We start from the raw sequence: 18076 nt of genomic DNA, 5'->3' as shown, positions 1-18076 counted from the left end.
AGCGTGGAAGGAGGTCTCGCTTCACAGAGCGTGTAATGCTTCAATAGCAAACTTATCTTGCTACTTGAAAGGCTCTCCAGCTGCTATGATTCATCCCGTTTTTGTGTTACTCTCGCATGAGAGTTCTTTACTGCTAAATGATCAAGCATGTCAGGCACCAGGCTTCGTGTATTTAGTCACGGTAATCTCCAGGGTTGTTTGTTGTAAGCAAGTATTGTTTCCCACAGCTTGCATAGTTAGGGATGCACCACTGTGGCTTTCATTGAATGTTTCCAGTATAAGGGTTGATTCCCTGAGCAGACTGAAAGCCATGCTGTTTCAACAAAATGTGGCCATAACTTCAGCCCAAGAGGCTTTTGATCTGCAGGTTGCAACTTGCAAGGTCTTCGGCAGAGATACAGGTGCTGGTATGTACGAACTTCGGAAAACTGGTTCATCGTATCTTTAACATGTCTGATACGAAGGGGATTGTACAACTATATAAGCGTAATGGATCAGGTCTGTTAACCACCTTTCATACCATCTTCAGAGTAATTCCAGCTTTCATACACTCTGTACTTGGAAGCATTTTTGGAGGGCTTCCTCTGGTCCTGCTATCAGTGAAAGGCACCCTGATTTTAATCCTTTTGATTCGTATTGGACGTCTCAAACCCTCAAGACATGGAGAGAATACTGCTGGAACGACGTTGTCATGAGCGTATGGGGTTCTACCTGGGTATGCCTCTGCTTCGAGAGCAGATTCGGATGCATGTTGGACCTGTGTCTGACACTTCCATCAGTTGTGCCACTGGACATAGACATGTTCCTGGAGCCCTTGGAAACCCATGTGTACAGTTGTCCACAGTGTATTCCCATGTTGATGACAGCATTTTTGAAGCCTCCAGTGGATGCTTCCACTCCTGTTGGAAGGGAAATCCGCTCTGCTCCTGAGGTACAGGCATTGATTCCAGGCATGCAGGCATGCAGGCATCTAATTCTTCCCCGGCGGCTGCTGTGGGAACCAGAGATTACCATCTTTGCTCACTCAAAATTATATTGGAAGTGCTGGAGGGATTGCCACTTGCAGATGCAATGTTCGGCAATGTTGAGTCTTCAGCACATGATTCATGACCAATCTTGCCTTCCCTGTGCTTGGAACTCTTCGGCAATTTGTCAAACATTTACCAAATTGAAGGTCGAAACTGACATTGTTTTGTTTTTCTCCTTCTCTGCTCTAACTGAGTATAATGGCTTTCAAGGTGTTCAGTGTAATAATAACCACATATACCAGTTTAGAGGACATTTAAACGCTTTTAGGTAAATTACTTTGGACATTTTTCAGGCTTTTCAAATGCCTTTAGTATTTTAGTTATAAATGATTTTTATGCCTTAATGGCCTTAGCTTTAATATTATCTAGCTAACCCTGTTGACCTTTTGATGAGGATTGGGTGTCATGTCCTTTAGAAGAGTACTGTCATGTATGTCCCCATTTACATACATTGTCCAATCCACATGACAGTAAAGGTTCAGAACAGGTTGCCTTTTACCTAGTAATTTTCCCATGTCGCTTCGACACCAGGCTCTTAGTGGTTTATAATAATCCCTGTACCTGACCCACATAAACATGTCCTCAGGCACTGCATAATTATTCTGTATAGGAGTCACCACTTTTTTCCATCCTTGGCCAACAGGTCCGCGGTGCATGATCACATTTGTTTGAAAAAACATTTATGATTGCATTCAAAGCATTTATGATTGTTTTCAAAACACATCAATACTAGAAGAAACACTGGAGTGACCACTCTAGTATATAAGACCCTCACTTTCCCTTGGAAATTAGAGGAGAATCCCTTGCATGCTGACACGGGGTCCTGCATGCTGAATCTTCGACACACAGATGTTTGACATTCCTTGCAGGATGTCATCCTTGGAGCATAGACGGAGTCCTTCATTCTCTACCATCAAGTGAGGGGGTTGGTTCTTCCCTAGGGGATTCTTGGTTGTATATATATATACACGCTCCTGTTCCAATGAAGAAACACTGCACTCGCGGGAACCCCTTTCAAAGATTCTTTATTGCAAGGACGCGTTTCGGCGATGCCTTCCTCAGCTTGCTTAAAGAAAACGCCCTCCAACCAGTTAATGTATTTAACTAGGTAGGTTGATGTCCATTGGTTGTGGCGGCTCGACATGGAAGACAGACTAACATGTTCCACGGAGCAGTCTCTATCCCATGTAGATGCATTCTGGGAAATGTGGTCTGCGGGTTTGGCGAGTGTTCATACCAATGTTATGCATCCTGTTGTATACAGGCACCCTAACAGACCAGTGCCACAAACCAGAGAGCGTTGTAGATGTACCCCTCTCCGGGGGCCCCCTCGAGGGGCTCATCTACAACGCTCTCTGGTTTGTGGCACTGGTCTGTTAGGGTGCCTGTATACAACAGGATGCATAACATTGGTATGAAAACTCGCCAAACCCGCAGACCACATTTCCCAGAATGCATCTACATGGGATAGAGACTGCACCGTGGAACATGTTAGTCTGGCTTCCATGTCGAGCCGCCACAACCAATGGACATCAACCTATTTATTTATTTATTTATTTTTAACATTTGTTAAGCGCGAACAATTGCCCGCAGGCGTCTCGGTGCTAACCTACCTAGTTAAATACATTAACTGGTTAGAGGGCGTTTTCTTTAAGCAAGCTGAGGAAGGCATCGCCGAAACGCGTCCTTGCAATAAAGAATCTTTGAAAGGGGTTCCCGCGAGTGCAGTGTTTCTTCATTGGAACAGGAGCGTGAATATTGTCTGTGGACCCACTTCCACATTTGCTGCACCCGTCCTCAAGAGTGCTCACCGCAGAAGTGGACCTGGAGCGTTATATATATATATTTTAAAGTTCACATCCTCCGCGTAGCCACCGGGACACCAAGACAGCGGTGCGTCACAGGGGCCGAGGTAACCCTGTAGCTAGATTCAGGTTCACAGCGCGTAGCCACCGCTACGCAGATGCACTCTCCTCCGGTAGGTAATAGACCACTCCAGTCACCTTTTGCGCTTTCCAAAAGTATTTATTGATTCAATTGCTGCATGTGAAATACGGGCAAAGGAACAAACCCCAACGCGTTTTGGCAAAACTCTCGCCTTGGTCACGGGTGTTTTTTACAAAAGTGCTCAAACAATAAATAAAGTTGCACGTGAGAAAATAGTAAAAATCAACAAAGGACTCATGCCTTCACTATCCCGGCCATCTTGGAGTGGTGAATCTATAACCATCCTAGTAACTAAACGACTCTCCCTATTGTTACAGATAAATGAGCAAATTGGTATATCCATCGTATATTGATAAATGCAATTCTTTTAAGCCGTACACATGACTGTAATGTAATATACAATAGAAATCAAGGGTCCCAAAACACAAACATGCTATATAACGAATGGACATGCCGTATTATAATCAAATATTCATGACGCCATGACTCACGAAATTTGCACAAGTCATACCCAAAGTCCTTGTCTGAAACATTCAAACCTATATCTTATATACATTGTTAAGCCCCAGTGAGCAGCGTTCATTTGGATAACATTACAGCTTGTCTTTCTTAATCAAATCATGAGCAAATTAATGGGACCCAAAATATTCTCCCAAGTGGGATTTCCATCATAGAGTCCATATAAAAAAAAAATAATTCACTGTCACGGCCCAAGTGGGATCATTTGTCCAGTATACAGCTACTCTCCTGATTCCTAAACATAAGAAAAAAGGGAGCCTATTAGATATGTTAATCACAGTGTCCTAGTATATACACCAAATGGCCCATATGGGTCATGAGTTCCAAATAAACACAAATTATTGCAAAAATCATAAGTGTTTGAGTGTATGAGTGAATAATATTTAAAAGTTTAAAATAACAAAAGAAGCACGAAGTGAACGTCAGGCAAGATAATTAATCATATATATGGCAATGTACATTGTTAAAATTTGGCAACATGTATAAAGTAAACAGTTACCTAGACAAATCAACATATTGTAACACATATTAGAACTTCAAATATACAGGTAGCAGGATGCATCACCACAGAACCCAAATTATTCCCCCAAATGCCATTTAATTTCTTCTTCAGAATTAAGGCCTTTGGGTATCAGGGTATCTAACTCAAGAATGTATCTATTCTCCAGCTGTCTCAACTTTTGAATCTTATCACCCCCTCTGTTCATAACTGGGAGTTTGTCAATTACGAAGAACTTGAGCAAATTACGATTGCTCCTGTGAAGTTCCTCGAAGTGACGAGCAACCGGTGATGTCTGATCTTTGTTATCAATTGCTCTCATGTGCTCCAAAACATGTTTTTTAGCAGGGAACATTGTGCTCCCTACGTATTTCTTAGAGCACGGGCACACCAAAACGTAGATACAATATTCAGATAAACAGGTCAGATGTTTACCAATAGTTCGTTCTACCGCCTCTACAGGAAAAAAGACCTTTTTAAAATTGCTGCTATACTTGAACGCTTTGCACTTCATGCAAGTATAGAAGCCTTGAACATCCATACTCCTCGGGGCATTACTGCTCACCTCATTCTTGCTGAGCTTGTCCCTAAGTGAATGGGCCTTCCTGAAAGTCATGTTCGGACTGTCCCCCAAGACGTCCAACGGTGTGGACTCTGTCTTGAGTACATTCCAATGGCGTTTGAGGCTACTTTGTACTTGCCAAGATCTCGAGTGAAAAGTGGAAATGAATCTCACATTGTCTTTATCTGGTGATTCCAATTTTTCTTGGGGAACCAACAGCGTAGAATGGCTGATCTTACTGGCTTTATTGAACGCTACCTCTATCACTGTGGATTGATAACCCCGTTCCCTAAAGCGCTGTTTCATGCACTCACTTTCTGTAAAGAAATCCTGATCCGTGCTACAGTTTCTCCGAGCCCGGAGAAACTCAACAAAAGGAATGCTCCGGATCAGGGATTTGGGGTGTCCACTCGCGGCGTGCAACAATGTGTTGCCTACAGTACCTTTGCGGTATAGTTTGGTAGTCAGTTTCTTACCAGAAACTTCAATGGATAAGTCAAGGAACACCATCGTCTGGGTGCTCATCTGTCCCTCCAAGGCAAGATTGAGATCGTTTCTGTTTAAATCAGCAATGAAATGTTCAGCTTGGACCTGCGGGCCATCCCAGATGATGAATAAATCATCTATATACCGCAGCCACATCTTTACGTGGCTGCGGTACATTGGATGAGTTCTCTCTACTTGCTGCTCCCAGCTTGCCATGAATAGATTAGCAAAACTGGGAGCAAAACAAGTGCCCATTGCTGTCCCCTGTCGCTGTCTATAATAGACATCGTTAAAGAAAAAAAAATTCTGCTCCAGGCAAAAGGTCATCATTTGGATGATCATCTCTGTGTGACTGAGATATGAGATCGATCGAGTGCTAAGAAATTTGCGACAAGCCTTAATGCCATCCTCATGTCTAATTGATGTGTATAAACTACACACATCAAGTATAATGAGTAAGTAGTTGTCTTGCCATACAAAGTCTGTCAACTTGTTAATGAAATCTCTGCTGTCTTTCAAGTAAGATGGTATATTTTCAACAAAAGGACGGAGAAAAAAATCAATGTATTTCGACGTGCTCTCCAAAAGAGAACCTATCGAAGATACAATGGGCCTTCCAGGGGGATTCGTAGAGTTTTTATGCAGCTTGGGCAGAAGATATAACACTGCCACCTTGGGGTTGCGGTTCAGAAGAAATGCGTACTCATTCCATTCTATAATGCCATTCAAACGCCACTTGTTCAACATCTCAAAATATGTGCTGTTACTTTTTTCAATGGCCTGTAAGGAAGAGACTTCATAACATTCCATAACATTCAATTGTCGCAAACCCTCCATGATGAAATCTGCTACATCCATTAAAACCACATCCCCCCCCCCTTGTCCGATTGGCGAATGACAATTGAGGAGTCATTCTCCAATGACTTCACAGCTAATCTTTCTGATTTGCTCAAATTGTCATTAGGCCAACACTTCTTTTTAGCCAAATTCTTAAAGTCATTGATGACCAAGGATTCAAACGTATCAATACTGCAGGCAGGCATAGTGGGGTTATTGGTGGATTTGGGCTTAAATGGATTGGGACAATTTAGATTAGTCTGGAAACTCAAGGAACCCGCGTCAGTCGGAGTATTCAGTGGTGTACCAAACTCCAAATCCTTCATGGCAATCAGCGTCTCAACCTCCCCAATAGTCTCACATGCGGGTTCAATGCTAAAAACAGGTGTAACAGCATTTTTTACTTTAAGCTTATTCCACTTGTATAGACCCAGTTTCCTTGTGAATTTAAACAGGTCTATACGTTCCTGAGAATAGTTAAAATTGGAAATAGGGCAAAAGGAAAGGCCATATTGAAGTACATCATGTTCTATAGTGGAAAGCAAATGAGAGGATAAATGTACCACATTTCGCCGATTCATTTTCCTCTTGTTTTGTTCTTCTGACCCCGTGTTTCCACTCCCACTGGGGTTATGTTTCCACTTGCACCAGCCGCCTCTACTGACTGTATGTTGGCTTTGGTTGTACCGCCTCCACGATTTCCTCTTCCTCTGCCTTTGAATCCTCTTCCTTGCCCCCGTCCTCTGTCTATCTGCCAGTTCTGTAATTAGGATGTCTAGTTCATCATTTTGAATTCCTCCCAAAAATTTGAAGGTTTACTGGGATTTTTTGTTGTTACCTGCATCTGGCCGTCCTCAGAGACAGAGACATCACTTTCCACTACTTCCTCTTCGGATACCACAGCTGCACTTACTGTGTCGATGTTAGCTTGAACACCCTTTCTCTTGATGTTATCATATTAGCGGCTGAGCGTGAAAATTCGGTCACCCTGATAATCGATTTTATCTCTGAGGAATTTCCTCTCTTTCTTGGCCACGATTTCATCTTCATGCTTAGACATCCTTTTATTCATTTCCTCCATTTTCTTGGTGAAGTTCTCTGTTGTCTCATCCTTCATTATTTCGTCCTTAAGTTCAGAGATTTGTTTCAACAGGATCAGTCTATCCTTCCATGCATGTTTTATTAAGATGGAGAGCATTCTATTTGAGCAGTCCATAAGGTTTTCGGCCCACACTTCAGCCAGCTCAATATCAGGTTCTTCATGTGATGGGGCAATCAGGATTCTTAATCCTCTGGGGATTATTTTTTCCTCCTGATACTTCTCAAGGGTGATTGCTTCCCACCATTGCGATATTTCCTTCCTAATTAACTTTTCTAATTTCTGATATTTATTAAGAATCGATGTCCCCATCGTCAATGGTTCTTTGCTGGCTGAACCACTCGCAGTTCGCACGAACATAGACTGTGCCCTTAATCTTCTCCGTGCTTCTGAATCATCATCCATTGCTCCGATTCACAAGGAACACTTCCCTTTATGCATGCACTTAATATTCTTAACTCGGAATAGCGCTGTGTCTTTAAATGCACTTCGTGGTCACTACCAGAGACCCACGCTCCCTGACACCAGCATGTAACTCCGCTGGTAATCGGGCATGGGAAAGTCGCGTTATTGCTATTGCGTGCCAAGTCAATAGTTATGACATGATTTTGCGAGTTTGCACGTCCTTCCAATACAGTTCAGGACGAACTTGGTATCGAAACAGATAAGAGTCAACTCGCTCGTAGACAAACACTTGTAAATAAAATACGGGGACTCACCACACACAGCAGCACGTAGGAGTACAGATGACCCCCCGATACTTCACTGTTCACTGTGGGCAAAATCCTGATTACGGTGTTCATACGGCGGTAAGAATTGCAAATTTGAAAACTCGTCAAATACTGACAGGCATCACGCGGTCAACCGGCGGCATTCAAATTTTAAAGTTCACATCCTCCGCTTAGCCACCGGGACACCAAGACAGCGGTGCATCACAGGGGCCGAGGTAACCCTGTGGCTAGATTCAGGTTCACAGCGCATAGCCACCGCTACGCAGATGCACAATAGACCACTCCAGTCACCTTTTGCGGTTTCCAAAAGTATTTATTAATTCAATTGCTGCATGTGAAATACGGGCAAAGGAACAAACCCCAATGCGTTTCGGCGAAACTCTCGCCTTGGTCACGGGTGTTTTTTACAAAAGTGCTCAAACAATAAATAAAGTTGCACGTGAGAAAATAGTAAAAATCAACAAAGGACTCACGCCTTCACTATCCCGGCCATCTTGGAGTGGTGAATCTATAACCATCCTAGTAACTAATCGACTCTCCTAATGTTACAGATAAATGAGCAAATTGGTATATCCATCGTACATTGGTAAATGCAATTCTTTTAAGCCGTACACATGACTGTAATGTAATAAACAATAGAAATCAAGGGTCCCAAAACACAAACATGCTATATAACGAATGGACATGCCGTATTATAATCAAATATTCATGACGCCATGACTCACGAAATTTGCACAAGTCATGCCCAAAGTCCTTGTCATGAATATTTGATTATAATACGGCATGTCCATTCGTTATATGCAGCTTTGGATTGGTAAAATACCATCCAAGCCAACCTGAAATGAATAAAAGCAACCCCTGACACGTGTTTTGCTGTCATTACAGCTCTTCAGAGAGGTTTAGCTTTGTCCAGACACAAGGGAGCACCCAGTATAAGTCAAAACAATACCCTTGCAGGCATAGTGTGACGCATAAAATATGCAAAAAAGGAGAGAACTCTGGGTAGTTCCCAATTATATAAATATGTATATGCCGGATATCGGGAGGACAAGTACAGCAGCAAGCGAGGACGGTGAGTCGAAGGACAAAATCGTCCCCGTGTTTTTTCTGCTTGAAGCCATAACGTGCGTGATTGTGTTTTAGTTGAAGTTGACGGCTGTCGGCTGGAACAAGTGACTCAGGCTATACGAAATGAATTGCACAGATTACAAAAGCAACTTGCACGAACATTGAAAACGTTGGTAACATTATGTACTCTGACCAATCACGCCGCGATGCAGCGGATGACATTTTCCGAATTGAGACAGTACAAGGTGCTGCAGCAGGCAATGGAAATACTAATGTTCAAAGTCCCCTTAAATCATTATTTGCTCAGTTGAAAAGATTATTTGAATGTGAAATACGAAAATGGTGGGAAGCCACTTCTCTTCAGAAGTATTTGGAAGTCAAACGCATCCCACGCGGTCTCCGTGTTTACACGGTCCCTGCGTATGAAAATCCAGATCCCCAACTGTTGGATGAATGGTCGAGTTACACAGCGGAGATGTCTGGCGGGATGTTAAAGATACTTATTAAATTTGCGTGGAGCGATAGGGCAAAGTGTCAAAAAGAGATAGAAACACTGGAATCTCTAATCGCACAGGATCCTGATTCTGTTCAAAGCGATCAGTTACGCGATGTTATGAAAACACGATTGCTGGCATATGAAGACAAAATCAGAAAACGGAAACAAACAAAGTTCCAATGAGATGTCCGCGACTACGCACAAGGATGCATATTAACATTTGCGCACAAATGCGACGCCCCAAGGAAAGCGTTAAGAAGTGGAGCACGTAAAAAAGTTGCTCCAGAGGCTGTAACATCAGAATCAGACGTAACTGACGCGGAACAGTCCGGTGATGAAAGAGTGGAAACACGAGCATCAACTTCCTCACAGGACCATTTTCGCGAGGAATTTCAATTAATGCGCCAATCGCATCAGAGAGGCACCAAAGGCAAACCACCCGAATCAAAACAAAGACAAGGCAGACAAGGCGAGGGGGCTTCCACATCAGGCAATTAAGGCATGGCTACCCAAACCAGGCGCAAGAGAGGGAACAGGAGATGAGTTCCCAAGATGACTTAACCATTGTAAACCTTACAACATACAAACTCTCTAAAATAGAAGAACAAGTTTTAAAGAAACAACCAACGAGTTCGAATACACACAGACCAGAATAGACTTGTTCTTATTTACTCGTAAACTGAAATTACAGAAATTTCATGAATTGAAGAACATCTCAAGTGGCTGTACTGAAAAAGTGAGTGAAAATTCAACCTCAAATCTGGAAATGGATGACTTGAATCTATTGGAAACAATGGCGAGTCAAAGGAGTGACCCTGATCTACAAATGACGGACGTGGCAGAAACTGCAGAACAATTTGGGATAACACAAACCAAAGCAGTTACAAAATTCAAACCTCCATCTAGATTCATACCAACAATGCCACATGACGCAATCGATGTCTTCGAAGAAGCAGTCAAAATTGACTTAGATAAGATGAGAATCAAAGGATCTATAACCTCTAACAATAAACAATGGAATCTATCACTGGCTCAACGAACAGTATTGCATAAACTGAAATCCAATAGCAATATCATATGCAAGCCATCAGACAAAGGTGGAAATATTGTTTTAATGACCAGGGAATTCTATTGTACAGAAGCACTGCGACAAATAAAAGATACATCATGCTACACCAAGATCAGCAAAGAAAATTACAATATCAGCATCATTAAGTATCATGAATTACTCGATAAATGGTCATCAGAGGGGATGCTTGATACGAATGAACTGAAATTCTTGACATGCCAGCAGCCTCCCACTCCAACATTTTACCATTTACCTAAAATACACAAACATGCAACACTGCCTCAAGGCAGCCTGACAGAAAACATGTAGCAAAATTTGGATTTTTTCTTGGTGGAACATGTCAAAACTTTATCCTCTTATATAAGAGATACTTCTGAATTCATTCGTATCATCTCAGAGATAATCTGGGGACCTGATATGCTGATGATAGTACTGGATGTAACAGGGCTGTATACCTGCATTGCGCATAACCATGGCACACAGGCAGTCCAATACTTTCTGAAAACTCGTTCCTTGAGTATGTTGAAGCATAGCAGTATGTTGATTGAATTTTTACATTTTTGTTTACATAACAACATCTTTCTGTTCCAAAAACAATATTACAGACAAAAAAGAGAGGTACAGCGATGGGAACCTGCTTCGCCCCCAGCTACACGAACTTGTGCGTTGGCTGGTGGGAGAAGCAGGTGGCCTGGGCCGAAGAGAACCAGAAATGGGTCTCGTCAATAATCGGATGGCACCGGTATATTGACGACTTTTTTATTCTTTGGAAAGGTCCCAAAATTGAGGCAGAATTGTACATACAGAACCTAAACAATAATGATGTTAATTTACACTTGAGTGGTACCATCAGTACTCAAGAGGTAGATTTTTTGGACTTAAAAGTGTTCATAAAAGAAGGCAAAATCTTTACATCCCTTTTCCGAAAAGCTACGACTGGCAATTCAACTTTTGAAGCGAGTAGTTGTCATCCGAAACCCCTTAAAAACAGTATCCCCTACGGAGAGCTACTGCGCTTAAAGAGAAATTGCACACTAGAGAATGACTTTGAAAGAACTGCGCAAGAATCCATTATGAGATTCAAACTAAGAGGGTATTCCGATGAGACTTTACAAACAGCATACGATAAAGTCCATCATATTCCAAGACCAAGTTTATTCAAAGAACAGAGCAGAAATAATGGGAATGAGGACAATACTCCTCGTTTCATCACAACTTTTTCGAAGGATTCCCAATTGATCCATCAAACTATGGTTCAGCATTGGAATATCTTTAAAACAGATGGGATTATTGGAAAGTATCTGTCATGCCATCCAAAAATCACCTACAGAAGGAACAGGTCATTGAAGGATACCTTGATACACAGCCATTTTGACTCTGTACCAAGGACACCAAGACTTGGGAACCTGACAGGGTTTTTCCCATGTCAAAATTGTAAAGCTTGTAGAGCTAGTCCCAATTTTACCACCTGTGAAATACCAGGAACACTCAGAGTTAGACGGATAAACAAATTCCTAACTTGTACCAGTCCATACTGTGTATATTGTTTAGAGTGTCCGTGTAAATTACACTATATTGGGAGTACAATTCATCCGGTCAAGAAAAGAATATTAGAACATGCTTGAGCAATCCAACATAATGACCCGAATTATCCCGTTGCTAGACACTTTGCCTTAAAGCACAAAAGTGATCGCAACCTTTTGAAGTTCTTTTGTTTAGATCAAGTCCCTTTGAAAGATCGAGGTGGGAACAGAGAGTTGCAAATGCGGAGATTGGAATCGAGATTTATTATAGATCTCCAAACCAAGTCTCCACGAGGGCTGAACACTGAAGAGGAATTGGCCATTCATCTTGGTCAATAATATGATAATACAATGTTTTCTCACAGGGCCTCATTCTCACTAACTGCCATGAAATCTCACTAATATTTGTATATATATGATTTGGAGTGTGCCACCTTATAAATGTTATCATTCGAATATGATGGACTCACTTTAACTGAGTATAATGAAGCGCAATATGATGAATTGAATAATCATTAATCAATATATGATTTTTATATAAGTATGCTTGGCTACAAAATGCCCATCCAGGGCTCAATAATTTTCATTTCACAAGGCTGTTACATAAGAGGTGTATATTTTGTTAATTCATTTTAACACACTCTAAGATGGCCGCTGCTAAAAAATGATTGAATTGTTGCCCTTTCTTTATGTTAATATACTAGAGGACGTGACATCATTGTGCAACTTTATTTAACTAACTGTTATCACAATGTGCAAGTAACAGTGGACAAAGGTGAGATGCCGATACGCGTCCTGTTTGCCTGTGTTTATTACGATGAATAAAATCATAATGGATTCGTAACAACCTGAGTCACTGAGTGCGGTCCATTCTTCTACCGTAGTAAACGATTACCGAGCAAGGATATATATATATATATTCACAGAAAAAACCATAGGTTATAGACCATATATAGTTAGGAATTAGCATTTACAAAACCTTGAAAATTCACTGAAAAAACCATAGGTTATAGACCATATATAGTTAGGAATTAGCATTTAGAAAACCTTATTTTACTCACACAAAACCATTGAAATTCCATATATAGTTAGTTGCACTAACTATATATCGCGCATCCGCAATCCACTGCTGATGATGTCACATATTACATCATTCATGACATAGTCAGTGACATCACTGATGACATCACTGATGACATCTCAAATGACATCACTGATGACAACATCCAGTGACTGTATGTTTCTGTAAAGTTAAAATATGTTTTACATATTGAAGAATGAGTAGATGTATAAGTGTCTGAATGAAGGTTTTAGTAGGTGCGTGGTTGACTGTATGAGTGAGTGATTAAATGCGTCCTACTGAATGCATAGGTTAGTGACTAAACTGTGTGAAACTTTGCATCAGTATGTCTGTTGTTGTGCAAGCTGCTGCATGTGTTGATCAGTAGCTATATGAGTGGCTATATGGGTTATTGATTGGTTGGCCAAGTATTTGTATGGGAGACTGAGTGTGTGTGTGACTGGTTGGGAGGTGTGTGACTCTGTGCAGATCAATGTGTACTTGTATCAGTGATTGTATAAGAGAGTAAGTATGTGTTAGTATATGTTTGAAAATGTAAGGTGCTCTATGTTTAACTGTATAGATTAGAAAATGGAGGTGTGATTGATTCTTTGCATGACTGACTAGGTGTGTGAGTAACTCCATGGATGAGCAACAGAGTGTAAATGTCTGTATAGGTGTATGAGTGCATATGATAGTGTTGTAAAGATGAGTGATTGTATGTATGAATGATTGTATGGATGAATGAGTGAATGTGTGTGTAGACGTAGGAATCAGTGAGTGCGTATGTAGTAACTAGTATTGGTGTGTCAATGGTTTCAAAAATTATACTCTGTATTTAACACTGGTTGTAACAGAGGTTATATTAAAATGTGAGGAGATGCATTGTATTGTCACATGAATGATATCATCAGTGATGTGGTCATTGATGTCAAATGAGATGTCATCAGTGATGTCATTTGAGATGTCATCAGTGATGTCATCAGTGATGTCACTGACCATGTCATGAATGATGTAATATGTGACATCATCAGCAGTGGATTGCGGATGCGCGATATATAGTTAGTGCAACTAACTATATATGGAATTTCAATGGTTTTGTGTGAGTAAAATAAGGTTTTCTAAATGCTAATTCCTAACTATATATGGTCTATAACCTATGGTTTTTTCAGTGAATTTTCAAGGTTTTGTAAATGCTAATTCCTAACTATATATGGTCTATAACCTAAGGTTTTTTCTGTGAATTTCATTGGTTTTTTAACAGCTAATATCTGTAGCTGTAAAATGTATTCTTCTTTAAATCCAAAAATATATTTTATATGTTTATGAATAATTTTTTTTTAAAATATTTTTTTTTCTTCGTTCCCGCTTCGCGAATCGGGAAGCTTCCCGTTAGCTGACCTTGATGCCGCGAAATAGACCGCGAGCCGGTAAACGCTTCTTTACCGCAAGTGCCGCGTTAGAAAACAACATCGTGACGCCTCCCGTCCGCATGACGTTTCACGTTGTCGCGTGATACGTCATATGACGTGCTACGTTAGCGAACTGGTACGCGAAGCGAGTCGCAAAGCGCAGGTTTCTGGAAGCAAACCGGGAGGCCCTGCAAAGCGCTTAACGTAAACACAGCAAGTCATGTGACTTGGTAATAACACTTTTCATTGGTTCATTTCACTTTTGGTTTCCTAATGATGTAAGACTAGGTCATCTAATCTAAAATGAACACTTTTGATTGGTTGAGAACTCTTGTTTTTCCCAAATGATGAAAATCCCTCCTTCTTTCCTCACTCTGACTTTCATCATTGTGAGAGAAAGACCCTTTGTGATCACTGAGCAATGGCTTCTTTAGTAGCTTCAGCTGGTGCTTCCCCACCACCTCCACCACATCCAAGGAAGAGTGGACCACCTGCTCAAGTTATAATTCAACAAGAAGAAGAAGAAGAGGAACAGGACGACGAGCACGAAGAGAGGCAGTTTTTGCCTGAGCAGCCCAGGACGTCTCACCGGAAAGAAAACTTCATTTGGCAATTTTTTAAAATTCCCAAAGGTCAGAAAAAAGTAAATGCAAGATACGTAACTTGCCTTATATGTCAAGATAGACTGTCCAGAGGAACCGAGAAAAAATACAGTTTCGGAAACTACACAATGCATCGCCATATGACTAGGTGGCATCCTAACAACTACAGTGCTGCACAGTTTCGGAACGACCTAGATAATCTCCCTATTATGGCCAGAAGATCTGTTGTACCGGAAGTAACGGGACCAGAGGGCAGGGAGATGGTGCCAAATATACAAATGAAATTTGGTGAAGTAAAACACACCTGCGTATTTTGCGATGGATTCATTTCCTACGGAGAAAAAAGCATCACTCTGATCAACAGAGCTATTGACTATCATATGCAAGTTTGTACGAAACGCCCAAAATAATAAATACTTCTTTTTTTGTTTTGTTGCTCCTGTTGAGCCCTTTACAATGAATCGTTTTCATTGCCCCCTCCAAGAAAAACCCAAAAAATATAAAACTTCAGAAAAATTCAAAAAAAGTAAAAAAATGTTCCGAAAAATAATAAAAAAATATAAAACAACAAAAACAATTAAAAAAAAAGTTCTTTTCAGAACTACCTCCCCGTTATTAAAAAATTGGTACAATATTTGGAACTGTGCCAACCTCTATTTCTCTTAGTTCGCTTCCCAGTTCGCTCGCCGGTACGCGAACTAGAAGTGAACCAAAAACAGTAAGTATAAGGGAAGGAAACAGACACTTATGTTAAAAGAAAGACAGCTATAGGGGAGTAAACTAGAGATACTATTACCCGTAATCCACTGCTGATGATGTCACATATTACATCATTCATGACATGCTCAGTGACATCATCAGCAGAGGATTGCGGGTTTTTTGGCAAAGTGCCTTATCCACGGTTTAATAACGCTGCCTTTTGCTTTATATAAGTTTTCAAATTGTATGAAATATATACCAATAGGTCGTTATGAACCTTTAGGTAGTGCTTTTCTTCATGAGGTCTGGTCGCTTCCATACACATACAGATGTTTCAAAGATGATCAAGAAGTTTATCTGAATGGAGAGGAATGCACTGAGACGCCAGATCATTCACTAATGTGTAGGCACATACAGTTACACGGTTCATGCAACAAACACCGACCAAATATGGCTTGCGTGTTGCAAGGCACGCCAGTTCCTGCTATCATCCCCACGTTCAAGTTGTTGGAAAATGGTAGTTATTTGATGCTCAATAATGAAGATTGTTCTGAGTTAATTGAAAAGGGTCTGCACCTCTGTACGGGTGTTCGCTATGTGAAGCACGAAAGTTTCACGGGCCGAACTCAAGGCCACCTCTCTCTGAGACAAAAGAGCTCTTATTCTTGCCATGCCGTTGAAATCTGTCCCAAGGTTGGTATTTGTGGCCAGATTGAAAACTCCCTATGTTCATGTGTGGGAGGAAATAGAACATTTCTGCAGCAAATAACCCGTTCACTTACTGTTACGATAAAAGGAATACTTTTAATTCAGATTTGCCTTTCAATTTCAGCAAGATGGTTCCGACTATCTTTAACGCATCCTCCACAAAGACCCTGGCGCACTCGTGATCTCGTGGTCTCGTGACTTCATTTGAGAAAATCTTTGGAGTCATCCCTGCTTCCTTTCATTCTATTTTCTCCACTCTGGTTCGTGGATTGGCATTTTTACTTGCATTACCAGCGGACGCTCTTGTGCTTTTTTACATTTTTAAATATGGATGTCCCTCCTATGCAACCTCCCACCCTGCAGCTGCTGACACTGTTCCGCAATCGCATGCTAGAATATTATGGCACAATGCCGTTGGCGATACTAAGCACGGCATATGGATTATCTTTTCGATTCTCCTACTTCACCTGTGTCCAGCCTGTATTTCACTGCCTGACCTGTGATTTCGATTGGGCCATTGATTTGTGTCTCTGCGGACCGGTTTCTCCTGACGTCGACTTTAATCAGCTGATGACTCCTATCATTACTCACGAGTTGGTTTGTCCTGGCGAAAGGATTATGGCTGTGGCATTGATGCATGGACTACTTGGTCCCTGGAATTTACTGGCGGCAGCACAGTCTTTCTTGGAACAGAGCTTTCTTGAAAACCCACCGAGCTGTCCTCTGATGGTGATAGAGGATCCGGTGCTGGGAGAGCACGTATGTTCTTTTCCGCTTTTAAATTGGATGGCTGAACTGTTTTCGGATGAAGACGGTGACTTCCTATTGGAGGCTGTTGCAGCTTATTTTGCATACACAGTTATGTCATAGACCTTTTTCATGTTTGATATGCTGAGTACTAGCATTTCATTGACAATTCATTGACTTATTTGTCAAGTTTTTATTATTTACCTTGCCTATTGGCTTAAGACTCGATAAAGTACTTGGCTGTTTTATTTTTCTTTAGCATTAAATTTTCCTAGTTTTTAATGCTTTACCTTGCGGACCGTCCACATATAAACTTGCAATCTGCTCTCATGAGATGGCACTTCTATTATCTTATTCAGTTCGTTTCCGGATCATGGGGAGGTGTCATCTAGGTCCTGGATATCTTTACACCGTGTTAAGTTAGCATGGGCTCATTACCGGTTTAAACGCCATTTTTCCTTTTTTGCAACTTCTGCACACGACACTTAGTTGTTGCTTTAGCTTTCCACCTAGTAGTTCATCGTGGTTTACATGAGAATAATATGTTATTGCTCTACTATCTGCTTTGCTTGTTAAACTATATCTGTACAGCGAGTGCTAAAGTTTCAAGAACAACACGATACAGAATTGTTATGAGGTCTGATCTCCACGACTTCATACTCATAACATAAGTGCAACTTCTGCCAATTCTGGGCATGAGGCGGGTTTTATATTGCTTTGCCGAACACACATACACAACAGTTGATGCGGTTCACATGAAGAGAGAGCTGGTGTATGCTGATGTGATTCCTTCAAATCTAAGACACTAAAGTATGGGCACGCCCTAAACCAACACAAAGAGACCTTCTTAGCAAATAATATAATATGTGTATTAGGGAGGGTGAGATATAAGCAGCCGCGGGCCGTGGAGGGAGTTACGGTGAGGCAGGGAGGCGGGGAGGGGGAGAAGCAGGGTGGAGCCCTCTCTACCTTGCCCCTCCCCCT

Source organism: Lissotriton helveticus, chromosome 4_1 (assembly GCF_964261635.1).
Source record: "Lissotriton helveticus chromosome 4_1, aLisHel1.1, whole genome shotgun sequence".
Lineage (NCBI taxonomy): Eukaryota > Metazoa > Chordata > Amphibia > Caudata > Salamandridae > Lissotriton > Lissotriton helveticus.
This window is presented reverse-complemented; position numbering follows the sequence as displayed.